This window comes from Wyeomyia smithii, chromosome 1, assembly GCF_029784165.1.
Source record: "Wyeomyia smithii strain HCP4-BCI-WySm-NY-G18 chromosome 1, ASM2978416v1, whole genome shotgun sequence".
In the NCBI taxonomy this organism is placed as follows: Eukaryota; Metazoa; Arthropoda; class Insecta; order Diptera; family Culicidae; genus Wyeomyia; species Wyeomyia smithii.
The window spans coordinates 34,433,221-34,446,188 of NC_073694.1; the positions used below are offsets into that span (position 1 = coordinate 34,433,221).

Consider the following 12,968-nt stretch of genomic DNA (forward strand, 5'->3'; position numbering starts at 1 on the left):
GGCTGTTACAGTCGGCGCGGATTTCGCGTTTTTTGCGGATTTTGCGTTTTTTGCGGATTTGGCGCGTTTTTACTACTCCATGGCGCGGATTTTGCGGAAAGCCTTGCAACCTTGCTTTCAATTACCTAAAATTCAGGATATCGACTGATGGGCTGGCAGCAGCCTTTCAGAGTTCTATAAAATATGGTGGGTGTGTAGTAGGGTGCCAATCACTTGTATGAGAAAAAAGTACTCAAAAAATTTAGGCAAAAAACCCTATACAAAATGTTTACTTGCCCGAAAAACACCCTGTGTGAAATTTCAGAATTCAAAATTGGGTGGCACAAAACGAAGTTAAGCCTGTATTACACTCTTTGACCAAGCGTCAAATATTTGGCACTTTTTGACAGATAAAAATTTGGTCAAAGATAATTGTTTGTCACTCTCCAATTTTTAAACGGGGCAAACAACAACCATGATGTCAAATAAATTTGACCATTATGTCAGAAGGTCAAATATTTGACCATTAGACAAAGAGTGTACTACAGGCTTTAGACCTTGAGAAACCCGAAAAATCATAAAAATCATGATTATTTTCAGATTATACCAGATCTCGACGTATCATGCATTTATAAGCTATCTGACACCAAAAATTTTTCGAAAACCGAAAAATGCAGCCAACCCCTCTTGGGTTCCGATTTTTCACTAGGTGTTTTTTCGGGCAGGTGAAAATTTTGTATATGGTTTCTTAAAATTGCCATTTTGGTTGGCATGCTATTTTTCAATACTATTTTTTTTAAATCTAGATAAGAAGTCTAGATAAGACTTACATTCAAAGAGGACTGGAGTTTTTTTGTAAATCGATATATCTGAATAATGACAAGAGAAAAAAGTCGTCAAAGCATGACTTTGAGAAATATGTCTGAATTTCCATTTAAAAATATTGAGAAAAATAAATAATTGAGATACTACAAAAACAAAATTTTATCGTAACAGTTATGTGCTCGACAATAAAACATCCTTACGTGCGAATGGTCCTCCTCAAAAAAATTCTACTGGGGCTTCACTAATAGCATAACTTTTTGGATGTTATGTGGTGGTCCTGAATAGATTGAAAATGGCAACTGTGTTCGATTTACGGCCTATGAATGTCATCCTGGCTCCGAAAATACTCATATTGGGTGGTATTTGGCCATTTTTGGCTGATTTTCATGAACCGGAGGTTGCTACCTTGGATTTCAAAACGACTTCTAGGGTCGATTTTAGGTCATTTTGATTTCGGAAATACCCTTAACCGTATATATTACTTGTTAACAAGTTCTGAAATCACATGCGTCTCATCGACGTCAGTAATGACAAGAATTAGAGAAAAGTTGTCAAGGGCTGGCGTATAGAAAACCGTCTGAAATTCATTGATTATTCATTAAAATTCTTCTGAACATTTCAACATGGTCACTAGGCTGGGACACGGTTATATGGGAAAAAAGAGATGGTGTTTTTTTCTCGCTCCCATGTATTTTTCGTGTTCCTTATGGGTTCTATAACAACTGTTTAACTTTTCAGATCGATCGGTGAAATGCCCTATTTTTAAAGCTTCCATACGATTTTATATGGGAAAACCCACTTTTTCAAAACTTTTTCTATAGAGATGTCCAATTGGCTCTTAAAAATATATCAATACATAATATTTATAGGAAATTTTCCTGGGAAAAACTCTTCTGAAGACCGCAAGGCGCTAACTTTGCCTGTGAAAAAAGATATTCAACCCAGACTGATTGAATATCTGACGAAGGGCTCACCATTGAATTTTGCTAGCAATACTGCTGCATCATGTTGCTATTGCAAACTTGCCTAAGTATGAGGCCTCCCGAGCTGGTCTCGAGGTACGATGCTGGCCTAACAAGTCAGTCGTCGTAGGTTCGAGTCTTGACTCGGGAGAGACTATTAAGGTCAGTAGGATCGTAGCTCTAGCCCCGCAATTGTCCTGTACACTAAACGGTTGGCTGCGAAGTCTGTGTATAGTAAACAGAAGGTCAAGTTCCGAATCGGAATGTAGCACCAAGGCTTTGCTTTGCTATTCAGAGTGTCGGTTGAATTTATTTTACGGATTTTAGAAAATTTCTCAAACATTCAATTGGTCCCAAGATCGAAACTTTTCAAAAAAAAAAGTTTCGAGATGACAGATCTCAACGTTTTATGAATTTCAAACACATTTACCATAAAAAGGTTTCTATGAAGGTACTCGTTAAAGTCGATAAACAGTTAAAGTAAGAAAAAATTTTGAGGAGAAATATTTTTCATAGTTTTAATAACACTATTCTCGCAAGGATATATATAAACATGTAAAATTGATGTTTTTCACATATTTTTTAAAAATAAAGCACCGAGAAAATTTAAAACCTATCATCAGGAAAACCGGGAAAAAACGGGAAATCGAAAATTGATTTTGAGTGGTCAACCTGCATTAAAAAACTTTTACTTGAGACTATTCCATGTTTCTACAGAGGATGTTGTTCAGACTTTCCGAAAACATTTTTAATGACATTCAACTTATGTTTGAATGTTAGACCTGAATTCGAGTTGAGGGATTTTTCTACTTTTTCGATTGTTTCTACTATTTCGAGTTTGGCGCTATACGTGAGTTACTTCTACTTAATCGTATTAATTACCCTTTTTTCTAGCTAAAACCTATCTCATCCTTTTGAATTATTTTCAACAAGATTCTTTGCAAATTTAAGTAAAACTTGCTATCGTTTGCAGCTCACGAAGTTTATTAATTACTTATTGAATGTTCCGACAATATACGGGTTTAAATGTTTATCCATCACTTTCCAAATCTCGTCATTCAATTCTCACTATTTATGTCTAACTTATGTCTCACAGGAATTTTACTCGTCATAATCATACTCTTTTCAACGAGAGAAAATCGCGAGGGAAAAAATCAGTGCTACTGGCATTTTACATTTGTATATAAGAATTTCCAAACAACATTTTTGGTCAGCACCATTCCTAAACATGGCCGCAGTAAGTCAACTGTCCTGCGTTTGAAGCTAAATACAAACAAGTTATACATATCAGCATGAAATTTTAAAGATGGTATTAAATTTACCAAGTTGAATCATAAGTTTTTATTAGTTTTTTTTTTCTCGGCGCGGATTTAGTTTTCACGGCGCGGATCCAAAAACTCGTGGCGCGGATTTTGCGGATTCAAAGTTAAGGTTTCTGTAACAACCCTGAATGGACTAGATTCAAGAATCATTTTATACTGCGTCTGTGCTGTATCTTTTGTGTCGAAACATATTGTTGAGATTCAGCATCGACATATTTTCCAAAAATAAGATCATTATTCAACTCGATCTCTGCTGATAGCAGAATATACGAGTCTGTTTTCTGAGAAGGTGAATTTGAAATTAAATAACAGAAAATTGTTTCTAAAATTTTAAAAATTTTATCAACTTCTCTTATACTGAACAAGGATGCAAACGTTATCTTGCAAATCATGTTATCTGGGTCATTTTTTTTAAAATTTGTCCACATCTTAATAAATGTTTTTTGTAAGATGCGATCTACATAATTTCAACACCACATAAGTTATTGGTTTATCTTCCTTAAAAATTGATATCCAACAATATCCAAATTGTGACAACGAATAAGATATTCCGTCAAACTGTCTATAGAAGGCTTGTACAACCGCATTGATTTCCGTTAAAGAAAAATCGGTTGTAACGGTACGAATTACTGAAGTAATTTGTCTGGTGATGTGAGGACTATAAAAACGAATTATAGCTATAATCATTAATTCTAAATTTGACATATGGTGGTTCTCTGAGAAAAAGCATGCCAAAGGAAATGTGTTCACACTTTTTTCTGTGCTGTCAACCTTTATATCAGCAATGAAACTGTAGAAAAAGATAGTTCCTTTGACCACAGTTATCCATTGAGTACCGGTTGCATCTAAATGCAAATCTAGAGGGCCGTTACGTGCGCTCACATCCGAAATTAGAACAACATTAAATGGCATATATTGAAGACACATAATGGTGGGGTTGGCTGATTGCGAAAGTTTCATCAAACTTTGGAAAACATCTTTGTCTTGTCGAAGCCTAAATCTAGCTTCCGATGCGATGTCGTGCTGTGCCATCCGATACTCGATGTCCTGAATCCATGCCACTGGTGTCTTTGTTTTTTTATCAGATCACGAACTTGATCTTGGAGAAACAAACGAGGAGTTGGTTTCCAATATTTCATTTTGAACAACAGCTCGCTCCTTTCCTCGCATGTATGAAACCATTTTTTTTGTGGACTAGAGATTGTCGGGTATGGGAAATTTGTTACTCGTACCCGACCCATACCCGACTCGTCGAGAATTTTCAAACCTGTACCCAACCCGAACCCGAAGTTGGATTTGTTTAAAAAACCCGTACCCGACCCGAAAAAAATATTCCATCTACCCGTACCCGACCCGTACCCGAAAGAAAATACCCCGAAATTGCCGGTACCCGACCCGTCTTGGATTTTTCCTTATTTTATTTTATTTTATTATTATTATTTTTATAATACCTGGTTACCTCGCACATTTTATGCACTGATTGTCATATGTGTTTTTTTTTTTTAAGATGATGGCCGCAGTTTGGCTAGAACTGAGTGTTCATGTGAGCGAATGTTAATGAACCCAGAGTTCCAGGCGTTATATTGGTTCTCCTAGAAACTAGCGTAGCATTTGTCACTGAGAACGTCCGCTCGTCTGATGTTGAAAAATTTGACCATTTTTATTCACGCAGTAAAATATTTATTCATAAACTGCGACGGAGAATTTGGGTTCTATTTTTCGTGTTAGTTGACTCATATTAAAATTGATCAGAGATTTTAATTATTCATTTTGTATGAATACGTATGATTCATAAAAACTGCTGAAAAATTTTATTTTGTTTTCGAGAGATTATTAAAAGCTCAATAGAATTTTTTTTAAAGATTCATAATAACTTCATAATGAACCAGATCGAAACAACAAGAAGGATAGGGTGAATTAACCTATGGTGGACCCCTTTATTTTATAAGTCTATGTTTGTGATGCAGACTGGCTGGACAAGATGTTTCCCGATGGAAGTTTTCGGAAAATCACTTGAGTTTTCACATAAATTGAATTAATCTGGCAGGTGGTCCACTATAGAGAAGGGATCCACTGGTGAAAATTGCATGTCTGTTAGAGTTTAAAATAACCGACGAGTTTTATGTGCACATTGTAGCAATCTAGAATCTAAAATTCGGTATAACACAGATATTTCTGTACATGCGGCATCCCTGGTTACAGTGCAAACCAAGACCTGGGACGAATAAACGAATACTACACCAGATATTGATCGAAACAGATGACATGCACATTCGACGGTTTTTGATAGTGTGTAACTCTCCTTCTGCTGTGACCCGAGCATAGTAACATCAAGAATACTAAATGTGCAAATCTGTTTGTAAAACACAGATTTTTCGAGTCAGTTTCTTCAGATTTTTTAGATAGTAGGTTGTGGGACTACTTCGGCAGGGGTTTCTTCGTCATATATTTCTCATTAGAATGAAGCAAAAATTAAGACGAAAAAAACACCTGACGAACTAGTCCCACACCCTATATAATATTTACGCACTATTTTGTGAAACGAAAATCAACTTTCAACCGCCATGAAGTGTATAGTTCGAAATTGTTACCAAACGACATTTTTTTTGATACCTGAGTAACAATTACGTAGGAGGTATTCCGAAAAAAGTTTGTTTGCAAATATTGCTTACACGTTAAAACAACATAAATGCCTACGGCAATCTTTTAAAGTTTATAGCTTGCCAAAGGACAAAAATATTATGTTTCAGAATAGATTGTTAATTTCATTGCGTGTATGGATGTTATCACAATAAGTATTATAGAGTTCACGACCAAAAAAAAAGAAATCATTCTTCCACAGAAATCACTGCTAACGATACCGGTGCAACTACAAAATTGTCGCTACATGCTGATAAATTCAGCAAAATGCTCTACAGCTTTTCGGCAGAATTTTCAAGAACTCCGGAAAACAAAAGGTTAATGTTGGTTAACGGTAGATCGATATATTTGCTGAATGTTCGTCGAAATATATTGCTGACATTTGTTAAAAACTTCGCCGTCGTTCAGCTGTTGGGAAGTTTGCCGAGATAAATTAAGTGTGTGTGTAAAACAGAAGTTGGTCAAATTTCTAAGTCCTTAAATTTCAAAAGGCAGCCGGCTTGGACCGTAAATCCAAAAGGCGCAAGTTTAATAATCGAAATACGCTTGTAGGATTATTACTGAATATTTATGAAATTTATTATTTTACGTAAAATTAAACCGAAATATTTTGTGTAACCACAGTGAATAGAAAAAACGCTTGCGTTGAATATTTTTTCATGTAAGACTATACTTTCAAGTTATTGCAATACCTGCTACTAAAAGATGCGTTTTTTCTCCTGGTTCAAATCGACAGCTCATTCTGGTTTACTGACACTCCCACAGCTTCGTATCCGTTCCTCCCTCCCAAACCAAGGCTATGCTAAAACACCTAGGCTTGAAAAGTTAATTATTAAATTCTAATAATACACGAATATCGAATTACCCGTACCCGACCCTCACCCGACCAGTTGAGAATTTTTCAAACCCGTACCCGACCCGAACCCGAAAAATATTTTTTGACGTTACCCGAACCCGTCGGGTACGGGTATCGGGTAAAAATGTACTAAATGATGAACAAAATGATTTTTTTTTTGCTTTATCGAGCCCCAAAACAAATTTCATAAGGAACTGTCAAAAAATTGTTCACAAAATCAATGCAGCACTTTTCGAGTGGAGTGGAAACAGTGGAAACGAGACAAATGCAGGGCTGCGCAGGTACACCGCTTTCATAACTTCTCAAACAGTGATTATGTTCAGAGTATGGTACCATTCGAGTAGTTCATTTTGTACTAATATTTTTGGAAGATTTCTTCCTGTGTGTTACGTATGTCTTATGTAGGGAACCTATACATTAGAGAAATGACAAGACACTCACCGTTAAGGCAACTGTCAACATCAAAACGGGCGAACCGTATAATTTTGCATTACCGTTATCCGTTTGGATGTTGACAGTTGCCTTAACGGTGAGTGTCTTGTCATTTCTCTAAGGTATAGGTTCCCTAGTCTTATGTATGTGGCTTTATCTGTCGTCAAAAACGAATAAGCAATCAGTAAAATATGTACAACATGCATTGAGTTACCCTAGAGGTATAATTGTTACTGTCAGACTTAAGAAGCCGGTCATAATCACCACGACCATCTGCTGCTTTGAGTGGTGAAAAACGTCACTGATGTGATGACTGGCCGAGCGGCGCTGACACTGGTGATGATGAATGCAATGAACACTTCCTAGTGAACACACACCGTGCTGCGGAGCGGCAGCACGGATTAAACTGCACAGATATGTACGGCTGCTTGCACAAAGATGTTAAACTGCGTTTAATTGTAGCTCAAAGTCCAACGAAAATCACAACCATCAGTGCCCAGTCTAGTTGGTGATAGTGTGCTGATGAAAAACACAATAGTGCGCGATGTTTTGCTATCTATAGAAATCATGCGGGATAATGTGCGAATAAATAAACTAATAAAGTTTTCGTTTTTTCTTGTTCCGTTGCATATATTACGTGCGGCTTTAATTGACTATTATCGTGAAGAGAAGGTGGCTTTTTTCTGAACATTGTAAGTGGAGAGAATAGGTGGAGATCGTATACGTTTCGTTAATTAAGCATGATTCAATAAAGTGCCCATGAATCAACCGGAACAGTGTCTAAATATATGTATTCTAGTTTGAAAACGATATTGTGTTAATTTTTGACTTGTAAATTGCGATCTAGTACAAGTGCTAATTAAGGAGTGTGTTTATTAAGGTAAGTTTTAACTTAACTGGTTTGAAAAATGTTCCTATTTCTGACGTAACTTATTAAAGAAATGTGATGCATACGTAGATTAAGCCTCACGTCACTTGTATTACGTGGTTGTTTCTTTAACCTGCTTCAATTTTTGTTAAGAAAGTTCGCTGAATTTTCAATAAGGTTGTAACTGAAGAAATGAATTCTTCCACTTCAAACATAGATATTATGATTACCCTTGCCATGTCAGTAATAAATACTAAAGAGTTATATCGGAGTCGCGCATGATACATGTGGGTGGATACAACTGGATAGGCTATATGTGTAAATACATACATGTGAAATATTTGCGTTTCTCAATAACTTGTATTGCAAAACTAACAAACTGTTTCAGTACATAATATGATAAAAACACCTGTTTTCTGCATTCCCTTGTTCAGGTTCAAGGTCAAAATTTTATTTTCATTCACTGAGATTTCGTTCACATTGAGCCATTTCTGAGAAAGTGAATAGATTACATGTCATATGCATGACTCACAAAACTACAGTTTCGTTTATGTTCTTAACTCTTTAGTAAGCAAAATTTCAAACTAAGGTCTATAATATTTTTAATAACTTATCATTTCATTTACTGATATCAAATGAACGAATAAAATGTGTGTGTGGTTGTGCCAATGATGTGCGCACGGGGGGGGTGTTCTACTTTGAGGAATTCAGCATACTGTATTGAAAATGTATGAGGATAAACGACTTTTGTCCAATTCAGTTAAATTGCAACTTAATAATCTGAAATTGAGTTTCGTTAAATGCGTTAAGACACTCATATTGATTTTTTTTTTCAGAATGTGTTGACAAAAACTTGTTGCGTAATTTAAAAAAAGATAATTTCCCTTCCCAAACGAAAATCCTGCTCACAGCTATGTTTGTGATAAATCAATCGTAAAAGATCGAAAGTTAATATTACCGTCTGAGTCATTTCGACTAAAAGAGCTATCAAAAGTTGGAATGGTTCTAGTGTTTGTTTTGAAAAGAAGCAATTACACTGTATTTCCTATAAACACCCCCTTCATACATATATTCCGTAGCTTAATGTTTAATTGAGCATCTGGCATCCTCAAACACACACAAAAAGACCTGAATTGGTGAAGTGTTAAGCATCATAATATGGCAAGTGTGGTCACCTTGCTTCCTTCTCATCCAAACCAATCTGTAGTTCTTCGTTTATTCATGATGTTACTCTAGCTCTAGGCACAAAGCAGGCCTTGTAACGTGAGCGATAAACGAGGAGACAATCAACCACCGTCATGATGAAAACCATGAGGAGAAGCGTATGAATGTGTTCATCCGTAGAAGGAAACTTCGTTCGTTGCGCTGCGATCCGCTCAGTTTTTCGACAGTCGACCGACAGGCAGCGCGCAACTATACGTGTGCATAGTAGAGTAGGTACCTACAATCGAGCACAACACGGGAAGAACAGATACCATCGCAATCGTGTTTGTGCCGCTGTACCAATTCATTTGACACATGTTTCATAATTGCAGCATATTTGGTCGAAAACGTATACCCCGGAGTGTGGTGAAAACTGTCCAAGCGGGGTACATTGTTGTGCAGTGTCGTAAGTGTAAATATTTGAATGAAATCGAACATAATAAAGTAGGGTATTCGATTTTCCATCCTGTGACAGATATTGCGAGAAGAATAAGCTTCTAGAGAGCTCCAGAGCAGGCTACCGGTAAGTTCCATTCAAAAGTAATGAAAAAGGGACGTGGTATAGGAATGATTTCTGCTTCCTCGTTCTTGGCTCGGTTGAGTAGATAATATACGCCTCGACACTAGGCAGATAAGATCGAACGATTTTGCTGCTGTTGCTTGTCGGTATTGCCTCCAACTATTCAACACGATTGCAAACAATTTTATACATGGAATCGAAAACTTGTCTAAGCTTGCATCTTCAATATATTTGTTTGCCTAACTGTTGTTCACTCGGTTTGATGATTAAAATCGCTTCAAATACATCGATAACAAAGAACACTGTACTACGCGTCAATGTATTTTGAATAATAACAGGGTATACCTACTTATATGAATGTTTTTTAAACCTCTTGTTCAGTTAATGTGAGCCCACTAGATTATTGGTTTATATGAAATTGAATGGTATAGTTGAGGCAAACAAAATTATACGTATATTTTAGATGTGATAGAAACCCACGTGGAATCGTAGTAACCAAAGGTGTGATGAATTGTGCTAGCCCATATAGGGCAAGAAAAACGCAGTGGAGGAAATAATGCTGTGCTTAGTCACTTGCAGCAAGGATAGGGAACGTTGAACACGCAAGCGAAGATGGCAAAGTAGATTGAAAAAAAAAAACGACTACGACAAAAAGTTTATGTTGCTTTTTGGCTCTGAAAATTTGCATAAATGTCATTAAGGGGTTTTCCAATTGATTTGGTTCAAAATAGTTTGAGGATTCCACAAATACCATGTGCGCTAGTTTGTAGATGATGCATTGAATCAAAATTGTATTCGGTGTAAATTGAAAACGATAGTAAAATTTGGAAGTTATCTAAAAACATGAGCTAGTTCGTTAATGATGCATTAAATCAAAATTGTATTTGTTATAATATCTCTAGATAAGACTAAATTCTAGATATGAGTAAATTGATAAGGATCAAATTTTTTCTCGTTATTTAAAGAAAAAATATATTGCCCAAACTCAATTTAATAATTGTTAACCTTTTTGATTGTGGTCCGGTTGAAAATTGAAGTATCACTACATTTTTGAGGCGCCACTTCCGATTGAATTAAAATTTTGCACATGGATGTTTTTGGACGTCAATTTATTCTCATATAATGGCCCTAGCTCGAAAATTTTTGAAGGTCAAAGAAGTCAATCTTATTCAAAAAAAAAAAAAAAAAAATATTCGAATGACACCAGATCTGGGCGGTTCAAGCATTTCTGAGACATTCGACACCAAAGCAAACAGTTCGATATCGAACATTTTCATTGGTCAAAAATTTTAAATTTTGACCGATTGAGCTGAAATTGTGTCTGTAGACTTTTTTTTAAGAGAGGACGCCATTTTTGAGTCCTATTCCACAACGAATTTTGAAGGTCGAATTTAATCCATTGTCACTTAAATGAGCAGACTAAACTTTAAAACTGTGAACTTGATTGTTGTGCATACGTGTATGTGTATACTATATTTTTGTTTATTGCATGGATAATTGAGAAAAATGTTTTTTTTTTAGTTCAAAATTCTGTTTTTGGGAAACGGTATTCTTTTCAGCCCTCTCCAGCTGGTCTCGAGGTACGATGCTGGCCTAACAAGCCAGTCGTCGTAGGTTCGAGTCTTGTCTCGGGAGAGACTGTTAGTGTCAGTAGGATCGTAGCGCTAGCCTCGCAATTGTCCTGTCCTGTACACTGCGAAGTCTTTGTAGAGTAAACAAAAGGTCAAGTTCCGAATCGGAATGTAGCACCAAGGCTTTGCTTTTTATTTTCTTCTACTCCAGCGATTCTCAACCTGGGGTACGCGGAAGCCTTCAGGAGGTACGCGAAAGAAGAATTGGTAATGGACAAAACAAATTTTATTTATAATACTTCATTCGCTGTTTAAGCTTGCTCTTGATTTGAGTTGGAACTTGAACTAGACTACCACCAAATGACCTACCACTATTCTCTCCCACTCTGCGAGAACATTCCAAGCCAACAATAAATTTGGAAAATATTACTAAGGGGTACGCGTACAAAAATAGGTTGAGAATCACTGTTCTACTCTATGCTCTACTCTTTCTACATGGAGGAGTTACTAAAATAGAGGCGCGTAAAACATCGCGAAAATCCCAAGATTTGCGTAGAAAACGTAAATTTTGAAATCCGCGTGAAAAACACATATGGTCACAAAATCTCAGCTCCCCCAAAAAAAAACAGCATTTGATTTTCCTCCTACTCTATCTAAGAAAAACGTACATGAAAAAACAGTTCTATTTCGATAAAAAAACACCGTTGTTTTAGTACCTATATTTTTTTAAATGGACATTTTTCTGAAAAAAATACAGTTAAATAGATATTAATCCTACCCCTCCCCCGTTGTCTCATCTTGTCAAAAACGATGGTACTCCTCCCTCCCTTCTCATATATGCAGGAATGGTTGTATTAAATTTTAATTTTTCGAGATGTGGTTATTAATTTTGATTTTAATGGGAGCTGTTACGGTTGCCATTGAGACGATTTACTCTATCCCATAATTCCTTGGAAGTAGTTTCTGGGTTTATTGCCGATATAAAATTTTTCCAGCTATCAGACTTAGCCCTAGAAATTGCCTCTCTAGCAGCTCCTGTGGCTATTTTGAACTCTTCTAATTTCAAGGATTTTTGACGGTCTTTGGGAGTCTTTTAAAAGAGCTCTTAACTTTTTTCGACGTAGTTTGATGGCCTTTTCAACTTCAGGGTTCCACCAATGCACTGACCTCTTCCCGGGTTTGCCACTGGTTCTGGAGATATGACTTTGAGCTACTTCAAGTATGGTAGAAGTGAAAGATTCAGGAGAGGAGGGGGGATTATTAAAAAAGCGAATGGTTATTTCACGTTGAAAATTAGACCAATCGGCCAAATCATATTTCCACCTCGGGCGAACTGCAGATCACATGTACATGATCGCTGCCACAAGAATCATCGTGAACTTTCCATGATAATCGGTTTATTAGGCTCCATGATACGACAGATAGATCTAATGCAGATGTGCTGCCATTAGAAGGGTTAATGCGTGTACTGCCGCTATTCGCGTAACAGTCCTATGTAGAAGTCCTATGTTTTTTTATTTGCTGAGGAAATGGGTCCATTTTGGCATGCTCTACAAGAGTAGACATTAAAATCGAGTTTGTGGGAATCAAACCTTACTTTTCTAATGGTTATTCTTGAAAAACATGCCAAAATGGACCCATTTTCGCAAAATTTACATAGGATTCGCAACTTTTTCATAGGACTATTATGCGAATAGCGGCAGTGTAGGGCTACCATCATTTAAAAGAATAAGATTTTGTTCCTGAAAGAAAACTTCGAGCATTTTTCCTCTGTGGTCATCTCTGTGCCC

The 12,968-nt window shown here is 36.5% G+C and overlaps 1 protein-coding gene across 2 annotated transcripts in view; it reads left to right on the forward strand.

Annotated features, from left to right (window-relative positions):
* The first annotated feature begins 7,427 nt into the window (after nucleotides 1–7,427).
* Nucleotides 7,428–12,968, forward strand: part of LOC129718377 (uncharacterized) — a 46,391-nt gene continuing 40,850 nt past the window's right edge. The window contains exons 1-2 of one of the 2 annotated variants that reach the window (XM_055669117.1): nucleotides 9,265–9,493; nucleotides 9,563–9,610. The gene's annotated coding sequence lies outside the window, so the exon portion shown is untranslated. Of the gene's footprint in view, nucleotides 7,897–9,264; nucleotides 9,494–9,562; nucleotides 9,611–12,968 lie in introns of those variants that run through there. The other variant, XM_055669116.1, reaches the window with a different exon arrangement.